Source organism: Rhineura floridana, chromosome 5 (genome assembly GCF_030035675.1).
Source record: "Rhineura floridana isolate rRhiFlo1 chromosome 5, rRhiFlo1.hap2, whole genome shotgun sequence".
Lineage (NCBI taxonomy): Eukaryota > Metazoa > Chordata > Lepidosauria > Squamata > Rhineuridae > Rhineura > Rhineura floridana.
Window position 1 is genome coordinate 41,056,334 of NC_084484.1, and position 17,011 is coordinate 41,073,344.

At 41.3% G+C, this 17,011-nt stretch overlaps 1 long non-coding RNA gene across 1 annotated transcript; it reads left to right on the plus strand.

Moving 5' to 3' along the window:
• The first annotated feature begins 5,475 nt into the window (after positions 1–5,475).
• LOC133385802 (uncharacterized) lies at positions 5,476–8,867 on the plus strand. Its single transcript, XR_009762966.1, has 3 exons — positions 5,476–5,557; positions 6,234–6,324; positions 8,342–8,867. It is a non-coding gene; the product is annotated as an uncharacterized LOC133385802 (long non-coding RNA).
• The last annotated feature ends 8,144 nt before the right edge of the window (positions 8,868–17,011 follow it).

Here is a 17,011-nt window from a genome sequence, read left to right on the forward strand (position 1 = left end):
GACATCAGCATCAATCACTGGCGTCTGTGCTTTCACTGACTGCGTCAGGTTAATCCCTATTGAACCTCTATGTGTCCTGTCTGTGTCTTTACTGAGGACTCTCAGCTGCATATAGAACAGTGACTTCTTTACTATCCCTTTCATGAATATTTTTTCCCCTCTCATTACATGCACTGAACCCCTTTTGAACATCACTGTGAACCCCATTTCATTGAGTTTCGACACAGCCATAATGTTACATTTGATATCAGGAACAAACAGCACATCTGTCATAATGGTATTGAAACCTGCTATTTCACTGTACCCCTACTTTTGATAAGTTTCTTAGTCCCATCAGCCATTATTACATGATCCTCTACGTCACAAAATGTATGAAACATGGATTTATCTTTGATTATACTATTTGCTGCCCCACTGTCAATTGCCCATAAATCTTTACAGTTATTTCCCTGCTCATTGTTAATACATTGCTTATTCTTACTAGCATAGATCACCTGTACACATGGTTTTCTTCCTCTTTCTCTTCTTCTTGCTTCACAATTCCTTTGAAGATGTTGCTTGGAACCACAAAAATAACATGCCTTTTGTCCATACAGTCTCTCTTGTGCTGCTTTGTTGTTCTGCTTTTCCACGCTGTGTTTAGACTCAGTCTTTTCCTGCTTTGTCATTTCTTGCCTCCTTTGGAATTCTTGTAAAAGTTTGCCTTCTATATAATCCATATTGAGATTGGCATCGTCCATTGCTTCCAAAGAGCTCACCAGACTATCATAACTTGAATCTAGTGAAGCTAATGTGATATACACTTTTTGCGTTTGAGAATGTTCAATTTCACGTTCTGACAACTCAGTAAACAGTCTGTTTATTTCCAACAAATGCTCTGACATGGTTGTATCTCCAGATAAGCGCATCTGATACAATCTTCTGGCAAGATATATTTTAGAACTGGCAGTCTTTCTCACATGAATATTTCTTAAAGTTTCCCAGGTTTCTTTTGCCGTTGTTGCATCACGCACGTGCAGTAATTGAGAATCATCAATAGCAAGAACAATTAACGCCTTTGCCCTCTCATCCAGCCTTCTCCAATCTGCTGGAATAGGCACCCCGGCAGGTGGGTCTTCTGCGATAGCTTTCCACAGGTCTTTCACTAGAAAAGCCTGCATTCTCTGTTTCCAAGTGCCATAATTTTTCCCTGTCAGCCTTTCCAAGGGAATCCCGGCCGATAACGTAACAGACATACTTTCACTTTTCACAGTTCACCGCCTTTGTAATTAGAGCTTCTCACCTCTGTCCTTCAGTTAGTTTTTTTTCTTTCCCACGGCTCTCTCACAGCTTTCAGCTCAGCTTTCGGTTTCTCTGTCTCTCTGCTGTTTTTCCCGCTGGTCTGCAGTTCTGGCTTTTCTCTGCCGCTTTTCTGCAATCCTCCGCTCCAGGTAATCCTCAGCACCAGGTAACCATCAGCACCAGGTACCATCAGCACCAGGAAACCATTCTCTGCTACCACTTGTTGGATGTTGTATCTGGCGCAAGCAGATGCCCAGGATGCAGAACAATATAGTGACAGGCTAGATGCCAGTTGAAGCAATGAGCCGGACAAGCAATAAGTTTTAAGAGTCACTTTACTGACAATATATCACAAGCTCTCTCTGTACAAACTCCTCGACCCCCACACTCATAAGTGTCTGCTGGCCCTCTATATAGATAAGGCCAGCTGCCCGAGCCTAGGTTTCTTAGCAACGTGTCCTTGAAGATGGCTCGAGCTCTGCCAACTTTCGCTGCTAAGTCACGTAGCTCACTTGTGGAAATTTAACCTCTGCTTTCTCGGTTTAATAGCCAACAGAAATAGCAATGTTTTCATATTGTAAGAGGGAGGATTTATCAATTACTTATTTTATTGTTCCTCAGTTTTTGTAAGGCCTCTATTTGGACCATATTTCCTCATCAGCTTCACAACATAATGTCAAGTTTGAAAATATTGCAATGAATATAACTCATTTGCTCTGTTTGATCCGTTAAGTATAAAAAATTTTTTTATTGAAAACAGCTCTGTATGTAAACCACTTCCCCCACAAAAAAAATGAGTTGTCCAATATTATTTGTTATCAATTTGTTGATTAAAATATTAATTGTGATTTATTTTCCTTGTTGTTAAAGAGCTTAAAACAAAGATTGAATTTTGAAATGGTTAAAATGGTTTAGAATGGTTAAAATATTTCCTTGGTTGGAAACTGCAGTATATCGTTTGGCAGGGGGTACATATTTTGTTGACTCAAGTCACTTTTTCTGCTTGTGTTCTACCACTCTAGAGGTAGCCAATTTGTATGCTTCATAATAGAGTCACATTGGGGAAAACCATTGGACCAGCCTTATCCAAAAGTGTTTATGGCATTCTGAAAGATTTTTCTCCTGTAAAATGTAAATGCATTTTTGCCATTTGTAATACCATACTATTATGCATGGTATTGAGCGAGTAGATATAGAAGACTCTCTCCCCCTCCCCCCATAATTTCTGAATATTGGGGATATCAAGTGAAACTGATTGGTAAGGAGATGCAGCACAGACTAAGGGAAGCACTTCACATAGTGCATAGTTCCATTTATGTATTTCACTGTCAGAAGATCGTAGTGATGGCCCCCAATTTAGATTACTTTAAAAAGGGGATTTGACAAATTCATGGAGGAAAAGTATCAGTGGCTAGAAAGGGAGGAGAGAGCTATTGCCCTCATGCCTGGCGTTTGGGCTACCCACAGGCACCTGGCTGGCTTCTATGGGAAACAGGATGCTGGACTGGATAGGATCTTTGAATTTGATCCAGCTGCTCTTATGTTCTTAAATACAGAAAGAGTAGCTAGTAATGGGGGACTATATAAATTCTGCCTAAACTTCTTTAATTTTTTGCCTTAGTATGAAGAGCAACTTGTCCATGTAATACGTAATCTTTTCCTGTTCAAAATGTCTTGTAATGTATGACAATTAACTTCCAAAGCTTTAAGGACAGCTCCCAAGAAGCTCTGTGTCTCTTGTACCTGACTCTTGTATCTCGAGCCATGATGGGATGAAGAGCAGGCCTTTTAAGATAATCTTTGGATGTAAGTAGGTTCATATGGGAGAAAGCAATGATTGAGGCATCCTAGTCCCAGGCTGTTAAAAATATTTTAAGACCAACACTTTAGCCACTTTTGATTGCTATTATAATAGGAAAAACTAGATGTAAATAATCAGCTAAATTTTAAGTTGAATCCAGAAACAAATAGGCAATTGATAAGGTAAAGGTGTCCCCGCACTTACAGTGCGAGTCGTTTCCGACTCTTAGGATGACGTCTTGCAACATTTACTAGGCAGACCGTATATATGGAGTGGGATTGCCAGTTCCTTCCCCGGCCTTTCTTTACCCCCCAGCATATGCCGGGTACTCATTTTACCAACCACGGATGGATGGAAGGTTGAGTAGACCTCAACCCCTTTTACTGGAGATTCAACTTCCTCCTTCCATTGGAATCGAACTCTGACCGTGAGCAGAGCTTCGGCTGCGTTACTGCCGCTTACCACTTTGCACCACGGAGGATCTTCGGGCAATTGATACAGGAATAGAATTTCATGGCTCCAGCAAGCATCCTGCCAAGCTGCAGTTTGGACCAGTTTCATTCCCAAAAGTCTTTTGAGGAAGCCTCACATTGCTGTAATCTAATTTAGCACTAACTAGGTCATGACTAACCAAGGTCAGGTCCAGTTTCTCTCAGAAAGACTGAAACTGGCTGGTAAAACAGCCAAGTATGATTTAAAAGTTTAATTCTCTTTTTGTCAAAATCCTGGCTCTATTGAGGGTGTTTTTTTTGTTTTTGCAACTTCACAATTTTTGTTGCTTATTTTGTGTCGATTGGCCTTCCTAACGGTGTGCTTGTTTTTACCCTCTCTAATAATGTTCTGTTCTGCTATTTCCTTTCTGGATTTTCAGGTGATCATTTAATTGCTCAACATGAAGAAGGCCGGCCTGTCACTTTTCACAAAACTGTTCAGCATTTCTAAGGGAAAAGAAGTAAAAAAGGTCAATTTTTAAGGCAATTACAATATTAATAGGTCCGTTTTTGTATGGTGTCTGGAACATGGTGTACCTGGCAGTTGTGTTTTACTTGTTAATGTAAAATTGCACACAGTGAAAAGAAATGAGTGCCAGGAATTAACAGTGAACTTCTTTCCCTTTTTTGCTTCTAAAACAATAACAGATTACATGTAATCTGTCCCTCTCCCTCCCCCCGTCATCTTTGCCAAACCTTCCTGCACTTGGTAGAAACTATTCAAGAAATGTATTTGCTTGCCTTGCCAGCTATGAGAGGAACGTTTAGCTTTTGTTTAGCCATAGCCATGACAAAAAACCTCTTCTATATTCTATATATAGGTAGAGTGGAAAGGTCCAATTTTGTTTCACTGTGCTTAAAGTGAAGAGAAGCAGTATTTCAGGTCAAATACATTGCAACTTTGCAGCTGAATCCAGGAGATGCAAGTGTGAGTGCAGATTTGTCTATCTATTCTGTAAAGGTCTTGATATTATGTAGAAGTTAAATTAAATGCCTCAAAATCAGCAGCTAAATGTAAAGTTTCTAAATCTCTGATGACATCTTATGCCTTTTTTGTGCATGATGGATAGAAAAAATTAATAGATGAAACTGGCTATAACATATTTGAATGGGAACATTCACACTGATGGATACAATACTTGGTTTGCATGGGGGAGGGGGGTGACATTAACAATTCTTGGGGATCATACTTCTTCCTTCTGAAAAGTTGCTAGAAGACCTAATTTTGAGAACATCCATGCTTAGCAGATCTTTGCCAAGTTTGAGGAAAGTTTCATTTTTCTTCATCAGCCAGATCTGAGAATGAAGTAAAAACATTTTTAAGGCTGTTAATACTCTATGCACATATTTTTCGTTGAAGGCTAGGGGGCACTCTGTCTACATAAGTGAAACCAAATTCTTTTTCTTGCACTTACCAGCTCATCTTCAATTACTTTTTCCTCTCTTGGGCCTTTCTAATCTAATGAATGAATGTTTGTCCACAATATTTTCCACTGAGATTGCATACTCTTACAAAGGCCTCCTTAAAAGCTGGTTTCATCAACAGTTAAAAGTTCATTCTGCTCTGATATGAGAGTCATTGAGAGAATGTGATTTGTATGTGCTTGTATTTTGCTAATCTGAATGTTCTAATCTTGTACGGCTTTGCATTGCTTTCTGTAGAATGTATAGTTGGTGATAGAAGGCATGTTGGGAGCACTCAAGAATTCCCTATAGTAACGTGTATTATCTTCACGTACAGTGCTGCTGTAGCTTGTAGCTGCTGAAGGGAGTACTGAACATAGAAGCCGCTCAGCAAATTGAAAAAGAAATAGATAATCCTAAAGAGAGATTCCTTAACTGCACAATTTACTATTTTGTTTTCTAGATGCTGTTATATTTCTGTCTTCCTTTACAGTTCCAGATGCTGTTACAGTTCTGTCTTCCTTTCTGATAATCTCCAGATGGTCACAGTGATGCCTTCCTGGTTAGCCAGCTGCTCCAGGTTTGACTGTTTGTTCTGCATAAGTAATAGGAAAATTTTTCATCCATTTTGATGTTCATATTACACTTACTAGAAAATGTTTGAGCAGTCACCTCGCATTTCAGTACCATACCAGAATGATCACCAGCATGTCAATCATGGGGATATGCAAACAATAATGGTAAATTGTTCGAGTATGTGTGTCCGGGGGTGGGGGGAATGAATTTTAAACTTGCAAGGGAAAAAAATGACACAAATTATGTCTTTTTAGCTTTTTTGTTAGCATTTTGCATTTAAATTCCTGGTAAGCATTAAGAAACTTGCATGTTTGCCAAAATTCAGCAATAAAGATCAGCTAAGTTTTCATAATGTTGTGGCAGTTTTAAAATAGATTTTTAATAATGCGAAACTTTCTTTTTCCAGACCATACAAAAAACATTTTCTGCATGTTAAGATATTAGAAAATTTCTTTCATTGTTCCCAGTATCCTACTTGGGATAATAATGCTTTAGACAGCTTAGTCTAATGGTTCTCAGCTATTGGCATGCTAAAATCAGCAGCATGATCTGGTTAACAGAAGGCAGGCAAATTGGGTAATCTTTCTATTCCGTTCCTTCTCCTATTTCATTTCTGTCTCTTCAGCAACTTTTCATGATTAATGAATATCATTCATTTTTCCGTTGCCTCTATACCACAGGTGGGAAACCGTTTTCAGCCCAAGACCCATGCTCCCTTCTGGGCAATCTTCTGGGGGCCACATGCAATGGTGGACAGGGCCAGAGGCAAACGTGAGTGGAACAATGAAGGTTAATTTTACCTTTGTACAGTAGGGTAGTTTCTACTCGCACTCATACATCCCTCTCTATCTTACCTCTGGGCAAACGAGTAATCGTCAGACTTCAAGGACACATTCCAGCCAGGGGAAAAGCCCAAGGAAGCTGTGGCAGGGGAGGGCATCTGGGCTAGGAGAGTCTTAAGGGCCAGATAGAGAGACCTAAATGGTTGTATTGGGCCTCCAGGTCTGAGGTTCCCCATTCCTGTTCTATACCTTCACCACTCTCCTCATTTCCTTGTCATATTTAATACTTCTACAACCCATTTTCTTTCCCTTTTCAGAGAATAGCTCTGTTTGACATACTGCTCCTATGAAATCTAAGCAAGGGGAGAAGTGCATGTAAGACGTAGCAAAAAAGCATTCGTGAATCTCTGCTGTATGTTACAGCTTGATCCATGGCTGTATATAATTTAAAAATATCTCTACTACCATTTTCTTGACATTCCCTTTCCAACATTAGAGCACTCCCACAGTATTAGTCAAATCAAGTCAAATCCCAACAAGTGGGAGCAGCAATCTTTTTTGTGTGTGTAAAAAAATCATTTTTCTTAAGAATCCTATGCTTCTTTGCATACTATGGACACTATATGGGAGCAATTTCCCAGTGATGCTGTTCAGATCACTTGGCTCCTATTTTTCACAAATGTTAATCAGAGTGGCATGGGACCAGAAAATGTGGAAGCTGTACTTAAGGTTTGCTCCTAAGGCAAACAAGGAGTTGTACATTGGTTCATACAAAACAGCAAACCATGGTTTGATGTTGTGTAAATAAGCCTTGGGCTCTTGCACTGCCTTGTCCCCTGATGTGCTGTGATTGCTCCCTGATTTGCAGAACGCCATAGCTGCAAATCCTGGTTTGCAAAGTTAGTACAAACCATAGTTTACTGCAAGCCAGGAAGGGAGGGAAGGAAAGAATCTGCATACAAGAGGAGGGAGGTCATGAGAATATGAGGATCATTCTGGTCTCATTCATGTAGCATTAAAACAATATTTTCTCCTATGTTTGAACCGAGCCTTGATCTGCTCCTTTGTGGGAAGAGTAGTTCTTCCTTCAGTCAGTAGTAGTTGTTGTTTCAACCATTCGTAGATCCTCCTCTACTCAATTGCAACCTTCTTCTAATTACTTTGTTCACATATTTGTGTTAATGCACGAACATTACAAAACAAAAAACCCTGAGTTTTCTCTTTCTCAGCTTAATTCTGTTCTCAAATTTTGTCAGTATCTGAAATCCCTTGTCCACTGATATTCTGTGTCAAGTGATCAATTTCTGATCCTCTTCATTCTAGCTAAATAGTAGGAGTGGAGGCAGATTATATTTTCTCTTAATATGGGAAGAACTGGGAGGGGGAAATCACAATGAGAAAGAAATACAATAGTCTGCTGTTACATAGTCACAAAAAGGCACCCTTGCATAGGAAGCTGCCTTATACCAAGTCAGACCATTGGTCCAGCTAGCTCACTATTGCATACATTGATTGGCTGTGGCTCTCCAGGATTCCAGACATACCTGGAGACGTCAGGAATTGAACATGAGACCTTTTGCATGCAGAGTGTGTGTTCTGCCACTGAGCTACGGCCCTTCCCCAGGCTTACCAGCAACTGAATGGCTAAAACCAGAACAAAAGCATGCAGAAGTCAGCTCTGACCCTGGGAGAAAATGTTGCTGATGTCTTGAGCTACGAACTGGATTTCTTTTCTCTCTACTCCTAACAGAGCAGTAATTGCTTGGTGATCATATTACTGTGAACTATCACGTTGTTGCTGCCTGTCCTTTCAAAAAGCCGCTTTGGCAAAATAAATGAATGGATAAGTTTTGAAGAATTCATTCTTTTTATGAATTTGGGACTGCTTGCCTGGATTAGGGTGCGTTTTTCCCTTCACATCTGCACCCTCTCTTGATTTTGGAATAAACAAGTACATTTTTCTCCTTTGGTATATTAAACCTGTTTTGCTGGTCTTCTGTCTCTAGGTGGAAAATGATTAACTCCTCTGAACATGAGGGTCAACTCCCAGCTGATTCAGGAGTGGGCGTGTCGATGGGATGGCTCCTCCCTATCCTCTATGATTCTCCTTTGTAGATCAGTTGATATTGCATAGCTGCTGTGGTGGGTGGAGTCCAGGAGGCAAACGTGTAAGCAAATGGTAACAAGGCTTGCTTTCTTTACAACTTTTTAGAAGATAATAAATGTTACATACTACTTTGTATAATAAGAGAACTGCTAGTGTGCATAAGCATTATATCCATCCAGGTTACTGGATGGCCTTGAGCTAGTCACAACCTCACAGGAAGGTTGTGAGGTTACAGTTCTGTTCTTTGATCCTTGGAGGAAGGATGGGATTCAGATATTATAGACAAATCACCTAGTCACTCAAAGGCTCCTTATTTTGGGGATCTTGTAGAAAAGATTGGAAACGTTCATTTTTTTTAAAAAAAAAACTGTGCATTCATCCTGTTCCTGTTGACTTCATTATGTCAGAGAGGAGGCAAAAGTTGCTAAGGGTAGTATTTCATTAACTTGTCCCATCAGCACAAGGATTTCTGCTTGTACAGTGGGACTTTCCCCCTTCTCCTCCCCTTCTGCACACACTCCACACCCTTCCCTAAATCTCTGCAGAGTTGGAGGAATTTCTAGAACAGATTTAGGGGGCGTGGCAGAGGGAGAAGAAGGTGGCACCATTTTCACCCCATCTCCACTCCCTAAAAAAATCCCATCTTCTCCTGCTCAGCAACCACAGCATGCCTCTGAATGAAAATGATGAGGGAGAAGCACCCCCTTTCCCCCAAACAATCACACTTTTTAGAAGGCCAGCCTGCCCTGAGAGTTGCAGCTGTAGGATATACTCCCTGTGGGATGATGATAATCTCCTGGTTAATGAAAGAGATTTTAACTATCCTTACTTGGGAATTTATCATCTGAATAGGGGGGAAGGTATTAGTTGAGACAGTAAAAGGAAGGAAGGAAGGAAGGAAGGAAGGAAGGAAGGAAGGAAGGAAGGAAGGAAGGAAGTTGAGCAAGAGATGGTTAGACTAATTACAGCATAAATTCATAAGACTTTTTAAACAAAGTATCTATGAAGATAGCATTCAGAACAGGCACAACCAATCAATATGTCAAGAGCATGCATAAGGTCCCATAGGTTGAGAAGTTGAAAAAGTTGTTTCTTTGGTGGCTTTGTTTTTCCTTAAGAAAGAGCCGACAACTTTTCCATCTGTGTCCAGAGATAGGAACTAACAAGGGTGAAGTCCACTTGGTGCAGTTTGACCAGATTTTGCAATGCAGGAAAATAGTGGTGCTGATTTCATGGCAAGTTACCATAAGTCTTCTACAGGCTATTTTTCTGATTTAATTTGCCAATATTATAGCCTTTTTATTTAAAGCAGATGAATTGCAGGGGAGAAAAACATTGTGGTTAGAAGCACTGTTTCTCTACTCAGCTATGAAGATCACGGGATAGCTCTGATTTGATTTTCTCTGCATAAATTTACATAGTGTTTGTGAGGGTAGGATAACCCGCCCTTCCTCCCAGTAGGAGCCCCCCAAAAAACAAACTTCCATGTGCATGCACAAAGCAGACTACAATGTCTTTCAATATTTGTTCTGTTGCTGACTACTCATAATGTTTGTGCTTCTTGGAGCAGTGATTCAGTCTGTCCAGAAATGACTTGTGAAATTTCAGTTATACAGAAAACTCTTTAAATGATTCCCTAATTTGTTTGACAGTAAACATTTTAAAGCAGTGTACTTAAAGTGGCATTTGCAACTTGCCACTGTTATGTTTAAATTTGCTTATTGTACATTTATTTTATTCAATGTCCTTCAAGCCTCCTATTAAGCTATCAGGTTTTTGGGGACATTAAGGAATAGATCATTGTAGAAACAGTGCCAGATGTTAAAGCAAGACCTTCAAAAATTGTTTTAAAGACAGTCAGTAGCTGCCAGCTCCTAGAATTGCTGGAGTCAGCCAAGACTGATGGCAGCTTGATTGACTGTTAGCATTGCTAAAGTTCACATTTTATAACACCTTTAAAAATATTAAATTAGTGGGTTGTATAACTAAATCACTGCATGCAGAGAACACCTTCTATGAGCGCAACAGAACTTCTCCTGAGGGTTGGGGAAATTCTCAAAGCAGGTTTGGGGGATGCATGTGGTAGGAGAAGGAGGGGAAGTTCCTTTGTGTTCACAGTTGTTCTTCCACATGCACAATGATTTAGTTGGATACAACCCAGGATCCCTGGAATTGTTCTGTAGGGTACCTATTCTGAATTAATAAATGATAACCTATGTAATAGAAGTTTGATTTTTAAAACATTAAGTGTTGTAATTTTTAATTGTTTATAAAAACTTTACTTGGTGGGTAGTTTTGGAATAACCTTTTCAAGGGAATGCACTGAGGGTACCATCCTGTGAACACTTCCTTAGGACCTAGTACAATTGAATTAATTGTAACTTATTCCTAAGTAAACATTCTTAGAACTGTACAGCATGAAGTTTATTACTTGTCTCTCTGGGGTAAGCACTGGGCTATTAGCCTCTAGGCTTGTGTCCATATACAGCTACTGATCAGTGGTTTCTACCTTTTTAAAAAAAAATTTAACTGGGAGCTCTGCTAGAGGCCAATTGCAGAGCCCAGCATTTAATCATACATCTTTGTGCAACCATTCATTCTTGGAATGAATGAACCATTTCTTCATTCTTTACAGTAATAAATTGAAATCTAGACTTGTGATGGAGCAATAACCCTTATTGTCTTATACATGTCTATCTAGAAGTGTGTCCCATTGAGTGCAATGGGGTGTACTCCCATGTAACTGGATATAACAGGAGAAGAATAGTCCTGCTGGATCAGGCTAATGGCCCATCTGGTCCAGTATATCTTTTCACAGTCACCAACCAGATACCTGTGGGAAGCCTGTAAGCAGGACTTTAGTTAAACAACCCTCTTCTTCACTAGCAATTCATGGCAAGCGGAATTCAGAGGCATACTATCTCCAATACTGGAGGAAGTACATGGCCACCATAACTAGTAGCCATTGATAGGATTACCTTCCATGAATTTAAATCCTTCCTACCATGAATCTAATCCTCCTTTAAAGCCATCCAAGTTGGTGCCCATCATTACATCTTGTGGGAATGAATTCAAAAGTTTAACTATATGCTGTGTGAAGAAGTACTTTCTTTTGTCTGTCCTGAATCTTCCAACTTTGGCACTCCTGATTAGTCAAAAGGCATATCGGAATAGGGATTCAACCTGTACTGGACGGGGTTACGCTCCCCCTGAAGACACAGGCCCACAGTTGGGGTGTCCTCCTGGATTCTGCCCTGAACCTGGATCCTCTGGTTTTGGTAGTGTCCAGGAATGCACTTGCACAGTTAAAATTAGTGTGCCAATGGCATCCATTCCTGATCTGGCCACAGGTAACACATGCCTTAGGCTGCAATCCAATACACACTTGCCTGGGAATAAGTCCCATTGAACCCGATGGAACTTACTTCTGAGTAGACATGTATGAGATTGCAGCCTTAGTCACATCCCATTTGGATTACTGTAACATGCTCTACATGTGGCTGCCTTTGAAGAATGTTCCAAAACACCAGCTGGTCCAAAGAGCTGCAGCCAGTTTATTAATTGGGGCTAGTTACAGGGTGTACATGACTCCCTTGTTAGAACAGCTCCACTGGCTACTGGCGTATTTCTGAGCACAATTCAGTGCTGGTTATGATTTGTAAAGCACTATACAGCTTGGGTCCAGGCTATCTGAAGGCTCGTATCTTCCAATATGAGCTTATTCAAGCTCTGAAATCCTCAGAGGGAGGCCCTTCTCTCAGTCACGCCACCCTCACAGGTACATGGGAGAGGGCCTTCTCAGTGGCTCCCCAAAGGCTCTGGAACTCCCTTCTTAGGGAGGTTAGACTGGCTCCCTCCTTGCAGTCTTTCTGCTGGAGGTGAAAACTTATATTCGGGCAGGCTTTGAGAACTGACTGCAAGGGCTATTAATAGTGTGCTATTCTACTTATCTTTATCTTTGGCTTTTTATAATAGATATGTTTTAAATGGTTTTAATTCTATAGCTAGTTTAATTACATCTTAGCAATAACTTTTGTATGTTTTCACTTACACATGTTTTATGTTTTCACAAATATATCTGTATTTGTTTTAATTTTTGTAAGCCTCCTTGAGTCTCAGTTTTGGGGAAAAGGCAGGATATAAATGAATAAAATTATAATAACTTCCAGCTTCATTGAATGTCCCCAAATTCTAGTATTATGAGAGAGGGAGAAAAACATCTTCCTATCCACTTTCTCCATACCATGCATAATTTATACACCTCTTATCACACAAAGTGGCAGCCTCCAAAGATGGACCAGTCCCTGTAACTTGTGCAGAAGGTTTTCCCCAGGTAGAATGCCATCACGTGGGTTATAGTGCCTCTGAGCAGCCAAAGGTAAGAATGTCAGAAAGGGGTCACAGTATAAACTGGGTAAGAATGTCAGAAAGGGGTCACAGTATAAACTGACTGAAGCTAAGGGCGGTCCATCTGGCCCTCTGTCATTTCCAGACAATGCTTCATCTCACCCATGTCCTTATCCAAACCGACAACATATGCATGAAATCACACTTGAAATGGCAAGGGGGCACCAGGTCTCAAACTCTTCAGGCAGAGGCCACTCTGATATTCAATTGGGCCGAGAAGCACCTGCTGTCCTTGAGGGCAGAACTCCTCAGATGAGTTGTGAATGTTACTGCAGACTGGCTAAGCAGGCAGCAAGTGATTCTGGGGGAGTAGAGGCTACATCTGGCAGTGTTTTGCTTTCTCCAATACTGCTTCGGCATTCTGACTGTGCATGTGTTTGTCTTGGACCACAATGTGACGCCCTTCCCTGGCTCTCCCTGTCAGGTTCCTACCTGCTCGTGGCTACTGCCTGTCACTAGGCACCACCAGGGACTCCACCAGTCCGGACTGTCCTTTTTTATGGTTTCTCTCTCCGCTCTAGCACAGACCTCACCAGATCCCCCTGCTAGGCAGCACCACCAGTCACGTCCTATAACCAGTATTCCCAGAGACTCTGCCTGAGTCTCTCTCAATCAGGTTACCTCTGTGACTGCGTGCTTAGCTGTCCCAATCCCTTTGATCTATATAGAATGCATATAATTTTGGGTTGCTCTGGATACTTGTGGTGTTATATTCTTCCCTTCAACGCTGCCACCAATTGTTACAGTTTCCCTTCAGCCTTGGTAAGTACCTTGCCCTCCCCTCTGGTCTGTATATTCCCCAGCCAAGGATCAGGCCTCCGGTAAACCAAAATAGTGTTTATTAAATATTAGAAATAACAAGATTATTTTATAAAGGCACATAAGCATATGGTTTCATCTATTCCTGTGATACTTGTCTTAGTATTAATCCGAACTCCACACTCTCTCTTTCTCCACACTCTCCTGACATACACCTCCAAACACCACCAAACACTTCTCCAACAACCCAGCAACGTCCACCCAGATTCACCACAGATTCTCCACCCAGATTCAACTGTCATTCTTCCATTTATACTCCCAGCCATTCAAACACTCAGCCAATCATCCAGCATTCTACTGCTCATTTACTCCCCCCTCCTCTTTCATTCCACTTACCATGTATCTTCTATACAAACAGCACTTACCATATATACATTAATACAGGAACATCACACACAACACTCAGCTTCCCCGGTTTTTCTCAAAGTAGATACAAAGGCGGAGTCTGTAGATGCTCTTTGGACTCCTTGGTTGGATGGCCTCCTATATGCTTTTCCACCTGTTCCCCTGCTAGGCAGAACACTGAAGAAGCTTCAATGTGAATGGGCTCAATTGGTTCTACTAGCCCCGTACTGGCCATGCTGTTTGTGGTTCTCAGTTCTCCTCTCCTTATCAGTCGCAGATCCTTGGAGGTTGCCAGTGAGGCCAGATTGTCTATTTCAGGGATCGATCTGGCATCCGGATCCAGACTGGCTGAGTCTGACTGGTTGGCATTTGAGTGGACACAGTTGATCCACACCGGCCTATCGCAGGAGATTATTGGTGCCATCATGGCCTCTAGACGGCCGTTGACTAATCAAATTTATCAGAGTATATGGTCGGCATTTTCCAGCTGGTGTGTCTCCCGTGGTCTACAACCCTCCAACAGGTCTTGCAGTTCCTTCACAAAGGTTTGAAGATGGGACTGAAGCCCAACACCTTGCGTGGCCGAGCTTCTACTATCTCTTCTGTTTTATCTGTTAATTCATTGAGTATCCCCATGGGCTCTCACCCTCTGGTTAAATGTTTTTTGAGGGGAGCTGCGTCGCTTGCTCTGACAGTATGTCATCATTTTCCATCCTGCAGCTTGCAGGTGTGGCACGCACTGCAGTGCCCCCCATTCGAGCTCCTCAGGATTGAGCCCTTGTGGGTGCTTTCTTTCAAGATCCTTTTTGTAGTGGTTGTTACTTCGGCTAGACAGGTGTCAGAGTTGCAAGCACTGTCATCAGCCTGCCACCTCTGCGTTTTTCTTAAGGACTCATTAGTTTTACATCCTGATCCATCCTTCTGACCCAAAGTAAGCTCTGCGTTTCACTGTAACCAGGACATTGTACTGCCATCCTTTTGACCTAATCCTGTTTATCCGCTTGAGAAAGCCTGGCATTCTCTAGATGTCCACAGAGCCCTTAAAGCCCTACTCAAGACATATGGCTAACTGAATCCTTGTTTGTATCCTTTCATCCAAGAACCCTGGAAAAGAAAGTGGCAAAATCCACCTTATCCTGTTGGTTGTGGGCATTGCCCTGGCCTATGAGTCCCTCAAGCTTCCAGTGCCTTGCAATATCATGGCACACACTACTAGATCTGCAGCCACAATGGCTGCATTCACAACTAATGCACCTCTTACAGATATTTGCACAGCAGCAGTATGGTCTACTCCAGACTCATTCATCAGGCACTATAAGATAGACCAATATGCCTGTGCTGACGTTTCTTTTGGGAGGCATGTTCTGCAACAGGTTGTTTCTCATGTTTATGCAGCGGGTAGTCCCTCCTTACTAGAGCTGCTTTGGAACATCCCATGTGATGGCATGCTACTTGGGGAAAATGGACCATTGGTCTCACCTGAAAGATGGTTTTCCCAGGTATCATACCATCATGGCCCTCCCTGTTAGAGGCTGCCAGGGTGTATTATACTGTATCGCCTTTTCATGTTCGTATTTAGTGGCAAGGTTCCTTCAATTTCAATAAGTTTATAATGTGTTAACAAGTCAAAACCTTTGTGTATGTGTTCTGGCTGTTGCTGCTCCTTTGTTTGCGCAGTTACCTTTTTTCTTTGCTGTTCTGCCTGTTCTGTTTATGACTGCTGTTCAGATGTCTCAGTTCGGCCTTGTCATGTATGAACTGGAGTGGGAACAGAAGAAGAAGCCCGGGTCTTGATTCCTATGCATTCTTGCCTTCAGATGCTAGGAGGCGCTATAACCCACGCGATGGCATGATACCTGGGAAAACCACCTTTCAGGTGAGACCACTGGGGTAGAGGAATGATACTCAAAAACACCCAGGGCTTCCACAGGGATATGGAAAGACAGCTGCTACATTTGATTAGTCAATATCTAAAGCTCTCCTTTCTCCTACACAGTGGGCATACATGGCTCCAGGCTCTAGGCTATGTGTGAGTTGATGACCATAATAGAAGTATATAAAAAGACCATTTGTTTTTTTAAAAAATCATTCTCTTTTGAGTGGAAGACTGCACTGTTTTATGAGTCGAGGAATTAAGGAGCTTATTTCTTCAAGTGGGTGAGGTAGAAGAATCCAGCTCTTGGGCAGTTCTCTCTTGGCTTATATTACCAGTTGGCGTTTGTTGCTAACAAATGGTTAAAATCTCTGAGCTATAATTCTTCTATCAAAGTCATACTTCTCTTCAGTAGAGCTGTGCACACAATCTTTTTTAAAAAATAATTTTCTTTTGTGATAAGGGCTGCAGTACTTTGCAGGATTCAGTGGGACTTAACTTCTGAAAAGACAGGTTTAGGGTCAGGCTACCAAGTACCCTTTCTAGCTCAATCGGGCATTGTAATAACTGTATTCTCTGGAGTGCCATAAGATTTACTGGACAGTTCTTTCTATTGCTGAACCATTTGTATATACATAAAGGAAATGTATTAAGCATAAGGTGAATCGTTCTAACAAGTTATAGTCCAATAACTCTTAGGCTAGCATGTTTTTCTTTGTCTACATTCTTTCTTTCCACTCTCCCCCTCCTTTCTCCCATAAGCTCCATTCCATAAAGTGCCATACATTTGTAGAGAGATATATAACCCAATTATTACAATCTTCATCATGTTTTTTTTTCTTCATAATGGTGAGCAAATGCATTGGTAGTACACACATAACTGGTATTCATTAGTTATCATTCTGTATCCACATATGAGAATGCAGCATTAAAGGTTATAATTTTTTAGGTTCTGTGTGCATCTTCCCAGAGACGTTTTAAATCAGTTCATGAGATTTCAAGAGCTCCTCCTTGTCACTTCTCCATCAGCTCTCAGTCCATTTAATCCAGGCCTCTCAGCTGTATGGCTCCAGCTCCTGTTGTGAGTGATCGGCCTGCTTGAGTGCTCTCAGCTTCTCCTGTCAC